The sequence below is a fragment of the Maniola jurtina genome, chromosome 21 (genome assembly GCF_905333055.1).
Source record: "Maniola jurtina chromosome 21, ilManJurt1.1, whole genome shotgun sequence".
In the NCBI taxonomy this organism is placed as follows: Eukaryota; Metazoa; Arthropoda; class Insecta; order Lepidoptera; family Nymphalidae; genus Maniola; species Maniola jurtina.
Window position 1 is genome coordinate 9,086,073 of NC_060049.1, and position 18,156 is coordinate 9,104,228.

Here is an 18,156-nt window from a genome sequence, read left to right on the forward strand (position 1 = left end):
CCGAATAACGGCGGAATTTCGGATTTTGCATATTTATATGACCCTGCCCCGCACCACCGAGGCTATAAATATTACCCGCGCCAGGTCCCCGCATTCATTTCGCGAGACGCGGCTGCAGCGAAAGTATGCATGTTACAAGTACAATTTGGTATGCTAGACGTCCAGATTTATCTAGACTACCTATAATAAATGTTCTACATATGTTACTTTACTAAATAATTTCATAAATTAATTCTACTGTTTGAATCTAGATTTCCTAGGTCTTTACTTCTTATATTTGCAGTCTTTGGTTTTAAAAGGCTAGATCATGATCAAATGAATCGTTTACAACATATTATTTCTCTGTTTTCTATTTAATCTACGGGTAATGGATTAAAGAAATTATACAACCTTAAGTCCTAGGTTTTAGCCTTTTGCCTAAAACCTAGGTGTACTGTTTTTTCCCAGATTAGGGATCGCGCTAATCTTTATTCGTATAAACAAAAAACATTTACAATTATTCAATACTTTCTAAGTTATTTACATTTTTCCTTAATAACTATATCGAGTTATATTTCCGCAAATACTAGACCTAGATTCTATTTATTATTGGTTTTACATAGTTTTCTTAGTTATCTACCTATACTTATACTTTAAATTAATGTATTCTTTATTAATTTGCCAAATTCTTATAAGATAAAAACATAAGTTAAAGCTAATTTTCACCCTAGGATGCTCGCTCCTGATTGGTCGAGAGCGCTTTTCTGCTCGCTCATGTAGTTACTTCGCCAGTCTTGCAGCGGAACGCGGCTCCGTCGTGCACATAATTTTCAATCTTAGAATGCTCGCTCCTGATTGGTCGAGAGCGCCTTTCTGCTCGCTCCTGTAGTTATTTCACCGGTCTTGCATCGGAGCGCGGTTCGTCGTGCACATTTCTCCCGCCGGTCGCAGCATGCGGCTCTAATACTGGTAGCACGACGATCCTCTTGCTTGGTCTTTTCAGCACGTGCCCGTTGCTCGTCGTCACGTCCACGACGCGTACTTCGTCGTCCGGCCCTGGATATACTCGAGATACTCGTCCTCGTGGCCATACGTTCCTGGGTAGGTTTGGATCGCAGATGATGACTAGATCGCCGACTTTGGGGTGAGAGCCGGTATGGTAGGGCTCCCGCCGCTGTTGTAGCTGGGGAAGGTACTCCTTCACCCAACGTCTCCAAAACTCGTCCGCCAGATGCTGTGAGTCGCGCCGGTGGTAGGTCCCCCATCGACGGTGTCATCGGCTTCGCTTTTCTTAATTTGCATATCGGACAGCTCCTTATAACACTTTCCACGGTAGGTCGTATTCGCGTGATCCAGTATCGTTGTCGTAACTCGTTCACAGTCAACTCGACGCCGCCGTGATGCATTTTTTCGTGTACATATTGTATATACATTTTTGTATATTTATGTTTTCCATCTAGCAGAGCAGGGTTGACCGTTTCCATGGTGATTTCCGTAGTCGCTTTGATTCTTCCCCGTAGACGAATTAGCCCATCATTTTCCAGGTAAACACTCAGACTTGCGAGCTTGTCACGTGGGCCGGGGGCGTTTCCCCGTATGATGCGTTCTCTTTCACTCGCGTATGATTGTGCTTGCACTTCTCGCACCCATAGTTTTTCCGCTTTTAGAACGTAATCTGATTCCAAATGCGCGAATTTTCTTTTTTCTCTTCTTTTCACACTCGTACTTGAGTCCTTTTCGATTTTTTGGCCCCTTGTCCAGCTAGGATCTTCTATGGGATTCGGTTTCGTACGTTTTCTTTTCGTTGCGTCGTATTTTTCCTTGAGAACCGGATCGCGGTCTAACTTTTTTTCTAAAGTCTTCAATCGCTTGAAGGCGTCATCGTAGTTGTTAGGTACAACGAAGTCATCTTGTTTCCATAGCAACGAAGTTTCGAAGCGGCCATCGGGCAATCTTCTACTATTTTCCTTTTGAATTTTCATCGCGCGTTCCTCTGGATCACTCTTCTGTCTTCTGGGACTGATACCGAGAGCTTCCATGTCGAAGAACTCCTTCCTCATATTTTCCATTTTGTTATCTTGTTCCTTGAGTATAATGTGACCACAGAAGGCGACGTCCTCGTGATATGACGTGCGACATCCGTGTAGAACCCATCCTAGTCGTGTATTTGAAGCTACCGGTTGATCTCGACGACCGGTACGGATCTCCAATGCCAACAATAACTCCCAGTTATCTTGACCGATAAGTATCTTCGGGCTCGCGTTCTTGTATATCAATTTATCTTCAATTTCCTGTAGGTGGACGCAGTCCCTTAGTTCTCTTTGTTCGATATTCTGTTTCGTAAACATAAGGCGTTGTACTGTGCGGGCGTTTCGTAACGTAAACTCTTCTTCATTGAACCGTCCTCGTATCTTGATGTCGACGCGTCGGCTGTTTTCGTGCCTCACTGTTTCATTAAGGCCTTGCACCCACATAGGATCCCGCGGCCCGTCGAGCTCCAATATTTCCGCCAGGTTCTCGTCGATCAACGTGATAGTGCTGCCGTCGTCCATAAGGGCGTAGGTATCGACGCGGGCACCGGTGGGTCCCGTCAGCGTGACCGGTGCAATCTTCAAGTATGCTTGTCGGCTTCTATTGCTGGCGTTTTTCACGATTTCCACCGTAGACGTGACTTCAGCGACGACCGGCGATGACGGCGACGGTGAAGCCTCTCTTTTCTTGTGATGGAGAAGTCGATGATGCGACATACTGCAGCCGTCGTGACCACACTTCTTGGCCCTGCACGTAGACCGACGATGCGGGCTTCTTAGACATAGGAAACAGATACGATGCTTCTTTACAATTTCCCAGCGTTCGTTCGTGTTGACGTCACGGAAGCATTTGCACTCGGGTAACTGGTGGTCTAATTTGCAAACAGGACATTGTTCCTTCTTGGTATTCTGCTCTTTCGTGGAGTAGGTATGCTCGATCCTCTTCTTCGTATACCTCTCATTATACCCTGAGATGTCTTCAGGTTGCGCGTACGCTCCGCACTTGTCCGCCTCTTCATTTAAAAATGTTGCGAGTTTCTTCAAATCAGGAATGTCCTCCTTTTCCTTCGCAGCATAGTCATACCACGCTTTTCGTAAAATCGGCGTTAATTTTTCTATCGTGGCCTTCACCAACTCTGGATTGTACATATATTGAATTTTCTTCAAGGCTTCCAATGTAGCTATTATATTCGATACTTTGTTTGCAAATATACATAGGTCACGTGGGCTATCACTTAATTTTCCAAGCGATTTTATTTTCTGTATTTCGCTTATTGCCAATGCATCAGGTCTCCCAAATCTTCTTTCCAGAGCTTCCATGATATTCTTGGGATCTGGTGAGCTGATGAGTAGACTGCTGATAGCTTCATGCGCCGCCCCCTTGACGCTGCGGCGCAGTCTTGATACATTTTCCGTTTTTGAAAATAACCCCTTGGTTTCTTCATAAGCAGCGCGAAACGTTAGCCAACTACCGGATTGCCCATTGAACACCGGCAGCTCCTGGAGGTACTTCGGTGCGTCTCTCGTCGTCCGTACTGCTTGACTGAGAGCTGTTGCCAGTGAGGTAACATCCACGTTGAGTGGCTGACGCGCAGGCCGGTTTTCTTCTTCCCGGTGTTCGCATTTCCCGTCGTCGTGTCGACTGCGAGCGCCCTGTCCTCGTCCTTCATTGTTCACCTTTTCTGATTTTCCCTCCAGCCATTCTTGAACGTGGCTAGAACGTTCCTCTTTTCCTTCATCTTCATTTTCCGATGCTGACGCCAGGTCCTCTTCGTCCGTAGCGGCAGCGTGATGCTTTTCCAATTGTGCTTGAGCGAGAGCGATAGATGCTCGGATCTCTTCTAACTTCAGGGCGGCCAGTTTTTCCTTCAATTCAGCTTCTTTCAGCTTTCTTGACCCGGAGCGATGTGACTTCGTCGGCTTGGCGCGCCCGGAGTCTCTCGTTGGTTTTGCCGTGACGTTAGAAGATGTCGTGTTTTCCGTGGAATTTTCCGTGGACGTGGTTGATCCACTTGTGGTGGTACGATCTGTACCCTCGGAGGTTGTGGTGCGTTCTGCACTCTCCGATGTGGCCGCTGACGTGTCGCGGCTTGATGCAGCAGTAGGTCTTGAGACGGAGTCCCTCACACCGCTGGTGGCAGTAGGTCTTGAAGTGGTACTTCTCACACCGCCGGGATGATTCTCACTGACTGGAACAATATTTTCCGACGCGTTGGCTTGAGACCGCGTTGTAGGCATTTTCTTGATTTTCGATGACCCGCACTTGGTTCTGTAGAATTTTCCTTAATCCGGTTCGAAGGACCAGAAAATGTGCGCGGGTGCATTGAAAATGCGTTATGTTGTTCTTCTGCAGTCTCCAGCCAGGCGTAGTGAGGCAGCGATTTTCCCAGTTTTCCGATTTTCTTGTCGCTGACTCGTGTTCGGTGATCAGTGGAATGTCCAGTCGAGACACCCCCGCGTTTATATATATTTTTGTCCAATTATCTAGAATATTCGCTGCCTCACCCCCTCTGTGGTTAAGCCTTTATTTTTCCCATTTTCTATTTACATATTATGTTGATTCCTTAACTAATACTTAGTCTAGTTTATTTACAATGCCTAGAATCATGCATGCTTACTCTGCGACGTCTATTTTCCGAATAACGGCGGAATTTCGGATTTTGCATATTTATATGACCCTGCCCCGCACCACCGAGGCTATAAATATTACCCGCGCCAGGTCCCCGCATTCATTTCGCGAGACGCGGCTGCAGCGAAAGTATGCATGTTACAAGTACAATTTGGTATGCTAGACGTCCAGATTTATCTAGACTACCTATAATAAATGTTCTACATATGTTACTTTACTAAATAATTTCATAAATTAATTCTACTGTTTGAATCTAGATTTCCTAGGTCTTTACTTCTTATATTTGCAGTCTTTGGTTTTAAAAGGCTAGATCATGATCAAATGAATCGTTTACAACATATTATTTCTCTGTTTTCTATTTAATCTACGGGTAATGGATTAAAGAAATTATACAACCTTAAGTCCTAGGTTTTAGCCTTTTGCCTAAAACCTAGGTGTACTGTTTTTTCCCAGATTAGGGATCGCGCTAATCTTTATTCGTATAAACAAAAAACATTTACAATTATTCAATACTTTCTAAGTTATTTACATTTTTCCTTAATAACTATATCGAGTTATATTTCCGCAAATACTAGACCTAGATTCTATTTATTATTGGTTTTACATAGTTTTCTTAGTTATCTACCTATACTTATACTTTAAATTAATGTATTCTTTATTAATTTGCCAAATTCTTATAAGATAAAAACATAAGTTAAAGCTAATTTTCACCCTAGGATGCTCGCTCCTGATTGGTCGAGAGCGCTTTTCTGCTCGCTCATGTAGTTACTTCGCCAGTCTTGCAGCGGAACGCGGCTCCGTCGTGCACATAATTTTCAATCTTAGAATGCTCGCTCCTGATTGGTCGAGAGCGCCTTTCTGCTCGCTCCTGTAGTTATTTCACCGGTCTTGCATCGGAGCGCGGTTCGTCGTGCACATTACTTACGCACAAATCCGATCTCCGATCCAAATCCAAGCTATTCGGTATCTTTGACATATCTACGTCATAATAATATGTCCGATTTGAAACCGAGGCACATCCGAATTCTCACGGATGACGAATGGAACTCGGATGACGGAAGTCGGATCGAGTGCGTAAGCTATACTATACTCCATACTAATATTATAAATGCGAAAGTGTGTCTGTCTGTCTGTCTGCTAGCTTTTCACGGTCCAACAGTTTAACCGATTTTGATGAAATTTAGCAGTACGTTTCGGGAACGGACTTCAAATTTTTATCCCGGAAAATCAAAGAGCTCCCATAGGATTTTTAAAAAACCGCGGACGAAGTCACGGACATCATCTAGTCTAGTATAAAAGCTACGGACTCTGATCGGATGAGTGCGTAACCAACCTTGTAATTAATGGAGATCACGATTTTCAACAACATTTCACCGCGTTTAATAGCCTCATCGGGTGACAAAAGGGCTGGCTCATTTTTTGCGCAACGGATCAGCCTGGCTGTCCAACGCGGAAATGCAGCCAGTATTCTTGGCACCATTCCACGCGGGCATGATTTGTATAGTAATTAGATAAGGCTAGCTTTAAGTTTTATTGTAATATTAAAAAAATACTAATAAAACAAGAGAAAGATTTTACGTAGACGAGAGAAACCAACGAGACAGGTTATAGAAGTCATACAAAACCCTGAAGTTCACGTGAAAGTCAACAACCTAGCGACCCTGAATCGTCCACAGCTGCTTTTCTCGGAACAAACCCGATATAAACACAGACAGACGCGCTGTTACTTTTTCTTTTTATTAATAGCCCGCGGTGTTTTGGTGTGGAGGAATTTTATGGGTTAATTTGTATGAAAACATTCTTAAGAATATTATTGGACTAGGGTAGAGCGGGGCATTAAAAATTTATAACACCTCCGACAAGTGAAGGTTACAGTAACTAGAAAAGAGCTGATAACTTTCAAACGGCTGAACCGATTTTCTTCAATTATAGCTAAGAACACTCTCGATCAAGCAACCTTTCAAACAAAAAAAAACTAAATTAAAATCGGTCCATTCGTTTAAGAGCTACGATGCCACAGACAGATATACAGATGGACAGATACAAACATCAAACTTATAACACCCCTCTTTTTGGGTCGGGGGTTAAAAACTAGTAAGCCAAAACATTGATTGACATGTTTAATTACCTTGATAAATAGCTAATTGTTAATTAATGTTATCAACGTCCTTGCAAAGCCGTTCCAATGTCAGCAGTAGGTACTCCGGAACCCGTATTATGGTAATTTGTGATAAAATCGATTGAGTCATTTTTTACCCCCAGCCCAAAAAGAGGGGTGTTATAAGTTTGACGTGTGTATCTGTCTGTGGCATCGTAGCCCCTAAACTAATGAACCGATTTTAATTTAGTTTTTTTTGTTTGTTTGAAATGTGGCTTTATGGAGAGTGTTCTTAGCTATAATCCAAGAAAATCGGTTCAGCCATTTGAAAGTTATCAGCTCTTTTCTAGTTGTCGGGGGTTTATAAATTTTTAATTTACACTTATGTAGTAAGTATGTAGCCTACCTACCTAAAAAGTCACTATTTTTCTTTACTGGGCTCTGAAGATTTTTCAAGAAAATAAGCAATCCTTCTTCTCTTTTTTTTTCTGAAAGTGAAATTTTCAAGAGCAGATTTCGCCAATTCTTTTTTTTTACAAAGGTTGAACGGATAGATAGTTTTCATGTAAAACGATTTGATGAATACCTACGTAGTTTCTGAGATTGGAGAATGGAATTCCTCAGCTGGTAACAGCAATTTAATGGTAATCAGTGTAATAGCTTACTAAAAAGCACACTATTAGGTACTTAACTGACGTTTATAATAAATAATAATTAATTTTCTCTATCATACCCAAATTCTACTTATAGGCTCTAAAACACACGGACAAAGTCATGGACAAAAGCTAGTAATTAACAAAGAGCTTTTAAAAAAGGTACTATTAAACGATTAACATAAATGCGAGTAACAAAAGCGACCTTCAAGCCCGAAAAAAGATGTCAAACAGCAAAATACACGGAGCAGAAAAAAATCTCGTTTGTGCGCCACAATTGCAAAATAGACATTAACACCAATACTTAGAATACAAATTACAATGTACCATAATGAGGGAGTAATTAGCTGTGGTAGTCATAACTTTTGCGGAGCTACGGTTGCGTATTTTACCCAAGGTGACTGGGTGACCTCATTATATGTATCCATTCAATATTACTAATTACGAAGGTGTGTTGTCTGAAAATTGTATGCCTCTGTCACAAAATAGATTTAAGAAGCGATTTGCTTCCTCGTTTCTAATCCAAATGATATATTTGATTAGCAGATGCTATCATCGCTTACTATAACATTATTAAGATAACCACAATATGGTTGTATAGAGGGTTAAATTCAAAACGAGGCAATCAGAACCAAAAAGTGATAAAGTTATATGATGTGATAATCCATACTAATATTATCACCTAATATTATAAATGCGAAAGTGTCTGTCTATCCGTCTGTCTGCTAGCTTTTTACGGTTCAACAGTTGAACCGATTTAAATGAAATTTGACTACAGAGTTAGCTTCCTGAAAATTGACATAGGCAACTTTTTATCCCGGAAAATCAAACAGCTCCCACGGGATTTTTAAAAACCTAAATCCACGCGGATGAAGTCGAGTGAATCATCTATTTTAATAATATATTGGGGTTCAATTGTATGGAGGAGTTATATTCATAACTAAAAATTAAAAAAACATAAAAAACCTCCGACACAAAAACCTCTATAAGAAAACTAAATAAGAGCTGATAATTTTTAAACGGCTGGACCAATTTTCTTCGATTATAGCTAAGAACACTCGATCAAGCCACCTTTCAAACAAAAAAAAAACTAAATTAAAATCGGTTCATTCGTTTAAGAGCTACGATGCCACAGACAGATAACAGATACACACGTCAAACTTATATCCCTCTTTTTGGGTCGAGGGTTAAAAACGAGGCACTTCACTCAAAACCGAAAAGCGTTGACTCGAAGACATCCCTAATGTGATAATGATAAATAATGGCTAAGTTATAAATAACCTGCCCCCCGTCATACGGCGTATCTCGACGCGCCACGCGGCGGCTTATCGCGAAATTACAACAGATATTTACGTTCCTCGCATAAAGAAATAATTTACGCAGCGATTCCTGAGGAAAAACCCAAGTCACAAACGGTGGCGGGCAGCGGGATCTAACTATGGGAAAGGTTCGGTAGCAAGTCATAAGTGACAGCGGTTAGATGAATTTAAATTCAATGAATCCTAAGCATAACCAAGTAAAAAGAAACGGTTGTCTGTAAAGTCGGTTTACTGACGATAGTTGAACGTGACAACGCTCTCGCTTGCACTTCAAGCCTTACATGGAACGCCTCAGAGCGAGGTAACGCCGCATGAGTCAAGTTATCAGCTCTTTTCTAGTTGTCGGGGGTTTATAAATTTTTAATTTACACTTATGTAGTAAGTATGTAGCCTACCTACCTAAAAAGTCACTATTTTTCTTTACTGGGCTCTGAAGATTTTTCAAGAAAATAAGCAATCCTTCTTCTCTTTTTTTTTCTGAAAGTGAAATTTTCAAGAGCAGATTTCGCCAATTCTTTTTTTTTACAAAGGTTGAACGGATAGATAGTTTTCATGTAAAACGATTTGATGAATACCTACGTAGTTTCTGAGATTGGAGAATGGAATTCCTCAGCTGGTAACAGCAATTTAATGGTAATCAGTGTAATAGCTTACTAAAAAGCACACTATTAGGTACTTAACTGACGTTTATAATAAATAATAATTAATTTTCTCTATCATACCCAAATTCTACTTATAGACTCTAAAACACACGGACAAAGTCATGGACAAAAGCTAGTAATTAACAAAGAGCTTTTAAAAAAGGTACTATTAAACGATTAACATAAATGCGAGTAACAAAAGCGACCTTCAAGCCCGAAAAAAGATGTCAATCAGCAAAATACACGGAGCAGAAAAAAATCTCGTTTGTGCGCCACAATTGCAAAATAGACATTAACACCAATACTTAGAATACAAATTACAATGTACCATAATGAGGGAGTAATTAGCTGTGGTAGTCATAACTTTTGCGGAGCTACGGTTGCGTATTTTACCCAAGGTGACTGGGTGACCTCATTATATGTATCCATTCAATATTACTAATTACGAAGGTGTGTTGTCTGAAAATTGTATGCCTCTGTCACAAAATAGATTTAAGAAGCGATTTGCTTCCTCGTTTCTAATCCAAATGATATATTTGATTAGCAGATGCTATCATCGCTTACTATAACATTATTAAGATAACCACAATATGGTTGTATAGAGGGTTAAATTCAAAACGAGGCAATCAGAACCAAAAAGTGATAAAGTTATATGATGTGATAATCCATACTAATATTATCACCTAATATTATAAATGCGAAAGTGTCTGTCTATCCGTCTGTCTGCTAGCTTTTTACGGTTCAACAGTTGAACCGATTTAAATGAAATTTGACTACAGAGTTAGCTTCCTGAAAATTGACATAGGCAACTTTTTATCCCGGAAAATCAAACAGCTCCCACGGGATTTTTAAAAACCTAAATCCACGCGGATGAAGTCGAGTGAATCATCTATTTTAATAATATATTGGGGTTCAATTGTATGGAGGAGTTATATTCATAACTAAAAATTAAAAAAACATAAAAAACCTCCGACACAAAAACCTCTATAAGAAAACTAAATAAGAGCTGATAATTTTTAAACGGCTGGACCAATTTTCTTCGATTATAGCTAAGAACACTCGATCAAGCCACCTTTCAAACAAAAAAAAAACTAAATTAAAATCGGTTCATTCGTTTAAGAGCTACGATGCCACAGACAGATAACAGATACACACGTCAAACTTATATCCCTCTTTTTGGGTCGAGGGTTAAAAACGAGGCACTTCACTCAAAACCGAAAAGCGTTGACTCGAAGACATCCCTAATGTGATAATGATAAATAATGGCTAAGTTATAAATAACCTGCCCCCCGTCATACGGCGTATCTCGACGCGCCACGCGGCGGCTTATCGCGAAATTACAACAGATATTTACGTTCCTCGCATAAAGAAATAATTTACGCAGCGATTCCTGAGGAAAAACCCAAGTCACAAACGGTGGCGGGCAGCGGGATCTAACTATGGGAAAGGTTCGGTAGCAAGTCATAAGTGACAGCGGTTAGATGAATTTAAATTCAATGAATCCTAAGCATAACCAAGTAAAAAGAAACGGTTGTCTGTAAAGTCGGTTTACTGACGATAGTTGAACGTGACAACGCTCTCGCTTGCACTTCAAGCCTTACATGGAACGCCTCAGAGCGAGGTAACGCCGCATGAGTCATGTTTTTTCAAGCGTGCAGCTGGCTCTATCGAATTATAAGACGTTGTCACGTCAATAAGCAGCGGCATAAGAACTGGATAATATATCCAGTAGGTACTCCAAAGTTGTAAGGGTCCTTAAAGTTTTGAGAACAAAAAGGGAGCAATAGAATAGGACTTCGTCCCTTGATCGTACAATATATATAGCTACCGGTATTTTGAACTACATGCCCTAACTGTTGCCAGCAGTCGACGTTTATCAGTTGATCATGATGATGATATTATTTTATCCGAGAATAGCATACTTTTATTTCAAACAACATCAATAAATGTAACGAGATTATTTTGCAATGTGTCAAAATTATCATTTTTCAAAGTTACAGCTAAAATACCAACGCAAATCGTGCATTTCTATTTAAGAAACGATTCATTTTTTGCTTATTTGAATAATCTTGTTACGAAAACGCATCTGAAATTAAAAGCTTATATTTTTTTTACTTTCGAGTAATTTATCTTTTTATTTTGATGTCATTTTGCTGTATTTAATAAAGAGATATCCCTTCTAGTTTTTTAGTTGAACCTTAAACAAATTTCACTTAACGCTCGATCATAATTATTTCAGAAGAGAAAATTTTCGCTCTCTTTTATAACTTAGACTACACACAAAGAAGGAAGCTCAAGGAAAAAATTACGTAGTTACCGCCGACAGCCTGTTAGGTGAGATGTGATCGAGTACCATGACTGGCGACTTGCACCCATCTTCCCTCCTTTATGGTTGAGAGATAGCGAACTTCATTTACTTAATCAACTTAACTTTCAGTAAATCTTGTACCTAAGTAGGTCTGGTTCGCGGTTTTCAGATTAACTCCTGTACTATTGCTATAAGACCTACCTACCTGCCAAATTTCATGATTCTAGGTCAACGGAAAGTACCCTAGACAGACGGACGGACAGACGGAAAGACAGACAGACAACAAAGTGATCCTATAAGGGTTCCGTTTTTCCTTTTGAGGTACGGAACCCTAAAAATACATACACACATACAAGTTTTTCACTTTATTCTGTATAGGCGATTAAAAGGAAGAGGTTCTTATTTTTTTTTTCATGTATTGCACTGATTTCTTCAGGTTAACAGGTTTCAGGACCAATTTGGTAAATTTTTTCCTGATCAATAGAGAAAAGTAGCGAGGTAATCAATAGAAGATCCATACTTAATATTATAAATGTGAAAGTGTGTCTGTCTGTCTGTCTGTCTATCTGTCTGTCTGTCTGCTACGCTTTCACGGCTCAACCGCTGAACCGATTTTAGTGAAATTTTGTACAGACTTAGGATAAATTCTGGGGAAGGACATAGGCTACTTTTTATCCTGGAAAAACAAACAGTTCCCACGGGATTCCTAAATAATTGTATATTTGGTACCGAGGTAGCTTGCATCCCTGTAATTGACATAGGCAACTTTTTATCCCGGAAAATCAAACAGTTCCCACGGGATCTTTAAATACCTAAATCCACGCGGATGAAGTCGCGGGCATCCTCTAGTTCCATATAATATTAGAGGATATCAGAATAGACTATAGACAGCGCTGGAAAGCGCGTTAGGGAAACCAGTTAAAAGTTAGTTACTAACTAGTGTATTACACAAGAGTTAGGCCTTATTGCCTTAATAGACATGAATCACCTTGCTGATTTCAATGTAACAATCATTTTGCATATTATTATGTATACAAGTATGTTGACATAACTGTGAAATGTTGTCTAGCCAAAGTGTAAAGCTGTACCTACCTGTCAATTAGGATAACTAGGTTCAGATCTGGAAACCGTCGATTCGATTGTGTGGTAATACGGCCCTTGAGTGTAATACTAATAAGGGCTGGAGAGTTACAAGTATACCACGATTATTTGAAAGGTCTATTAGTTCAAATTCAAAGTATGTTTCATTCAAATGGGGTTAACTGTTTCTATGGTTAACAAGCTGTTTTGACCACCACCTAGAAGTCAGACTAACTTTAAAATTTTCATCATTTTCTTAATTTAAAATTATCCTATAGATATAAGATATATATACGCGTAGCTATAATATCATAACGATACAAGTTATTAATATCATAAAGATACTACAGTTCAATGGTTGAGTCGCAAAAAGGTAACAGACAGGCAGACAGACAAATAAATGGACAAACATACATATTGTCGCATTCATAATAATAGATGCTCGTATCAGTACTATGGATGTAAGTAAATTTTTATAACAGGTTGAATAATTTATTATATAAATGAAATAAAAATTGTAAGTACTTTCTTTCATATAGTAATTACATTACACGTAACTTCTAAAGCCGTGACCTGTTAATGTTAAAGCTTTGAAATTAAATATAATTCATATAAAATGCACACGCTGTACCTAGTTGAAATACTCCATGCGGTAGGTACGAGTAGGTAATTGTAAGTAATTAGGTCGCCTGATATGAGTCAAACCCTAGATTAGAGCTTTGTCACACTTAACTACATGAAACGTCACGCTTTTATGAAAAAAAAAAAAAAAGAACAATGGCGTTTGCTGAATTTCAAAATCATATATTATTTTATTGACTGTGATCTCGCCTGGTGGTAAGTGATGATGCAGTCAAAGATGGAAGCGGTCTAACTTGGGAGTGGTACAGCAGACTATTAGACCCATATCCCTGATCGGTTTCTACTCGGCATCGGCTAAATTACTTGGTGGCACTACTTTGCAGGTAGTACGGTAACTAGCCACGGCCGAAGCCTCCTATCAGAGACAATTAAATTTTTTTTTAAACCCATAATTGCCCGTGCCAGGAATTGAACCTAGGACCTACTACTTATAAGACCACAGCGCTCACCATTGCACTAATCATTCTTTACATACCTACTATTATGACTACCAAGAAGACTCTCGACTTTATAAAATCAGTGTTTTACTTATTATGCGCTGTGTATGATTGTTCTTATAGTGATTATTCTAAATATAATGGAATCCTAGGTTATGCTTCATTATACTTGTACCAGAAGGCAAGTGTAAGTAATTAGGTCGCCTGATATCGCCTTAGTCAAACCTCGACTCAGAGCTCTATCGCACTAACTATGCTAAACGTCGCGTTTTTTAACCCCCGACCCAAAAAGAGGGGTGTTATAAGTTTGAGGTGTGTATCTGTCTGTGGCATCGTAGCTCCTAAACTAATAAACCGATTTTAATTTAGTTTGTTTTTGTTTGAAAGGTGGCTTGATCGAGAGTGTTCTTAGCTATAATCCAAGAAAATCGGTTCAGCCGTTTGAAAGTTATCAGCTCTTTTCTAGTTATTACTGTAACCTTCATTTGTCGGGGGTGTTATAAATTTTTAATGTACACTTGTAATATAAAGGTGTTCTTTACTAAATTCTGTCCTCCTAGTATGACTGTCACAAAATTCCAAGTAAGACTGGCGGCAGTCAGTAAAGTTATGATATGTGCGTGCCGTACAGTTTTTTCGTAGTAGTCAAATTCTTAGTATGCTGGAATAAGCGAAATTAAATATAATGCTCACATTGTATAATGAGTGCAGTAGGTAGGTAAGTAATTAGGTCGCCTGATATGAGTCAAAAGACTTCTAAAAGCTCTGCTGCAATATTCAAATTAAATTACACCTGATGAGGGCCAAGTTGATAAATAAAATACATTCTATTTTACACAAGGCTCATAATAAAAGTTTAACAGACAGGTACTTACTCGTATATGAAAGGACTTGTAAAAGGTATAGATTTTCAAAAGGAAGAACCTTACCTATCAAATAGGAAAACCGCGAAATTCCTTAAGAAAACGGGAAAGGAAAAGACTGTCCCTTTTGAAACTCTTCTGAAAGAAGAAAATCTAAGGGAATGTCAGAAAAATTCTCTCAGTGAATCTCTTGTCACATTTTCTTCAGTACTGTAGTTTTTAACCCCCGACCCAAAATGAGGGGTGTTATAAGTTTGACGTGTGTATCTGTAGTCTGTCTGTGGTATCGTAGCTCCTAAACGAATGAACCGATTTTAATTTAGTTTTTTTTGTTTGAAAGGTGGCTTGATCGAGAGTGTTCTTAGCTATAATCGAAGAAAATTGGTTCAGCCGTTTAAAAGTTATCAGCTCTTTTCTAATTTTCGTATAGAGGTATTTGTTTTTTAAATTTTGAGTTATATCCTACTATGTAGAACTTTCTCGTAATTTTTATTTTACAGTAAAATGTTACATAATATTGAATGCAGTAATGGTAAACCATTTTAATTTTGTACTCTGCGAATCAAGTTGTTACTGTGTAATGCAAACATTAAAATTAGACATCTTATTATTTACACACGTTTTATGTCAAGCGTTCTGAATTTGCACAGCGCGCAGCGTTTGTCAGTATGAAAGGGCATTTATACAGTTAAGAGGGCCTTGCAAACACCGGAATAACAAACATTGTTGGCCTATATAACGGTGGTGACATCTTTATGCAGTGTATATTCAAGGAATAAATTACGGTTAAAGTTAAAAATAGATTACTTGACGGTTATATTACAAGGATGAGTTATTGGTTTAACAAAAACAAGTCGTTTAATTATGTGTTCGATTACTTGATTAACAAGGATATATTGTATTTTTAACCCCCGACCCAAAAAGAGGGGTGTTATAAGTTTGACGCGTGTATCTGTGTATCTGTGCATCTGTCTGTGGCATCGTAGCTCCTAAACTAATGAACCAATTTTAATTTAGTTTTTTTTGTTTGAAAGGTGGCTTAATCGAGAGTGTCATTAGCTATAATCCAAGAAAATCGGTTCAGCCGTTTGAAAGTTATCAGCCCTTTTCTAGTTACTGTAACCTTTACTTGTCGGGGGTGTTATAAATTTTTAATTTACACTTGTCTGTAAATTATTAATGATGCCCGCGGACACACATCGACTTATTTTTTTTAAATCCCGTGGAAACTTTTTGACTTTTCGGGATAAAAAGTAGCTTATGTCAGACTCTGAGATACAAGCTATCCTGTACAAAACACCAAAATTGTTGTTGACACACTACACACAACACATTTAAATATTTTTTTTTATCTTTGTGATGTAACCACAAATTCACGGTTTTCAGATTTTTCCCTTTACTTCTGCTATTAAGACCTACCTGCCTGCCTTTCATGTTTCTAGGTCAACGGGAAGTACCCTATAGGTTTTCTTGACAGACAAGACAGATGGACAGATAGACAGACAACAAAGTGACTACTACAAACTATAAGGGATCCGATTTAACATTTGGGGTACGGAACCCTAAAAATGATATTGGAACAAACTCCCGCCGCCCACTCAAATCTCCAGTCAATGGTAATACCGTTTATTACCATTTTTTATCCCTTTTCGTCATAACTGTACATAACAATCGGAAACAACCGGGTTATAATAACGCCCACCTTACCGGGTTAATTATTATTGGCCATTGTTCTTAAATGTAAACAGTTTATCGCATTAGGGCTGTTGCCGATCATAATTTTATTAAATATTCATAACCTAATTACATGTAAAATAGGACGTGACAATGTAATGTTGACATCCTTAACACAGAAAACGCTCCGATCCATAAAAGTTTGTATAGAAACTCTTCATCAACTCTTCACTAAATTTTTTTTTTTTTATAAAAGAATATACCTAAGTCATTTTAATCATGACTTACATTCCCCTTTCCCCTCCAACTAAGCGTAAAGCTTGTGCTAGGAGTAGGTGCGACAATAGTGCAAAGGGTGCGGTTTGAACCGTCGACCTGTCGGATTTCAGTCCGCTCCTTATAACCGTTGAGCTATTGAGGCTTTACTTACACGGTATTAATCTGTCAATTTTCTGGGATAGGTAGGTTAGTAATAATGTTTTATATCTGCAATATGAGCATGTAGTCAGAGTGAACGAGAGTGTGGGAACTCTCGGTTTGATACGGAATCGACGATATCACACTAAAAAATGTATGTGTGTGTGTGTGTGTATGTTTGTTACTCCTTCACGCAAAAACTACTGAACGGATTTGGCTGAAATTTAGAATGGAGATAGATTATGCCCTGGATTCACACATTTTTACTTTTTATCCCGGAAAATCAAAGAGTTCCCACGAGATTTCAGAAAACCTAAATTCACGCGGGCGAAGTCGCGGGCATCGGCTAGTATCAGATATTAGGTGAAATCAAAGAAAAAAAGGGGAGGGCGATTCATATGCTACCTAGCGTCAAATGTACTGTGCAGTGACATTGAAGCCTCGACGTCACTGTCGTGAACTGTGCCACTACTGAGTACGTGTCTTCTGTCAGAATCCGAAGGTTGTGGTCTGTGGACATACCTACACTACAAAATGTAAACAAAAAAAAAAATTGGTTGTCTGTAAAGTCGGTTTACTGACGATAGTTGAACGTGACAACAAAGGCCGATTGTGCTTCTTTGTCGCTCGTTCCGCGCTCTCGCTTGCACTTACATGGAACGCCTCAGAGCGAGGTAACGCCGCATGAGTCATGTTTTTTCGTGCGTGCAGCCGGCTCTATCGAGTTATAAGACGTTGTCACGTCAAAAAGGCAAACATACTAGTAATAAGAAACGCTCCAGTTTCGCTCTAGTATCAATAAAAACCCAAATGGGCCTAATCTGTTGACGAACATCAATTTGCACTACAAATAAATGAAGACAAATTCCATAGATACTGAGACATACTGTCTTCAACATTGGCTAACAAAAAAGATTTGTTATTATTATTAATTTTTTGTTAGACAGTAAATGCGCATTTTGTTTCTGATTTTTTTAACGATTTTGTCGTCTCGTTAATTGAAACTAATGATGTAATATGAGAAACAGTTTACCTAGTTTAAGTTTACTATTTTCTCAGTATCTAAGTAAGAAGATTCTTCTATGATAATAATATTTATTTTTTTGGTTTTCACGGCTGATTCAATTCAATTTCAATTTGGAGTTTCAATGACAATGACATTGTTCTATGAAACCAAAATTGACGATTATCTGTTTTTAAAGTTCAATGTGAAATCTTATTTGCCAGATACTGTACCGTAAATTGAATTCTAGCCACACTTTATTTTACTATTATATATTAGATTAAGGTTTTTTAAAATCCTTTTCCGGGATAAAAAGTTATTTATATTATGTCTTTTCTGGGACGCAAGCTACGAGTAGGTACCTCTGAACCAATTTCTTATAT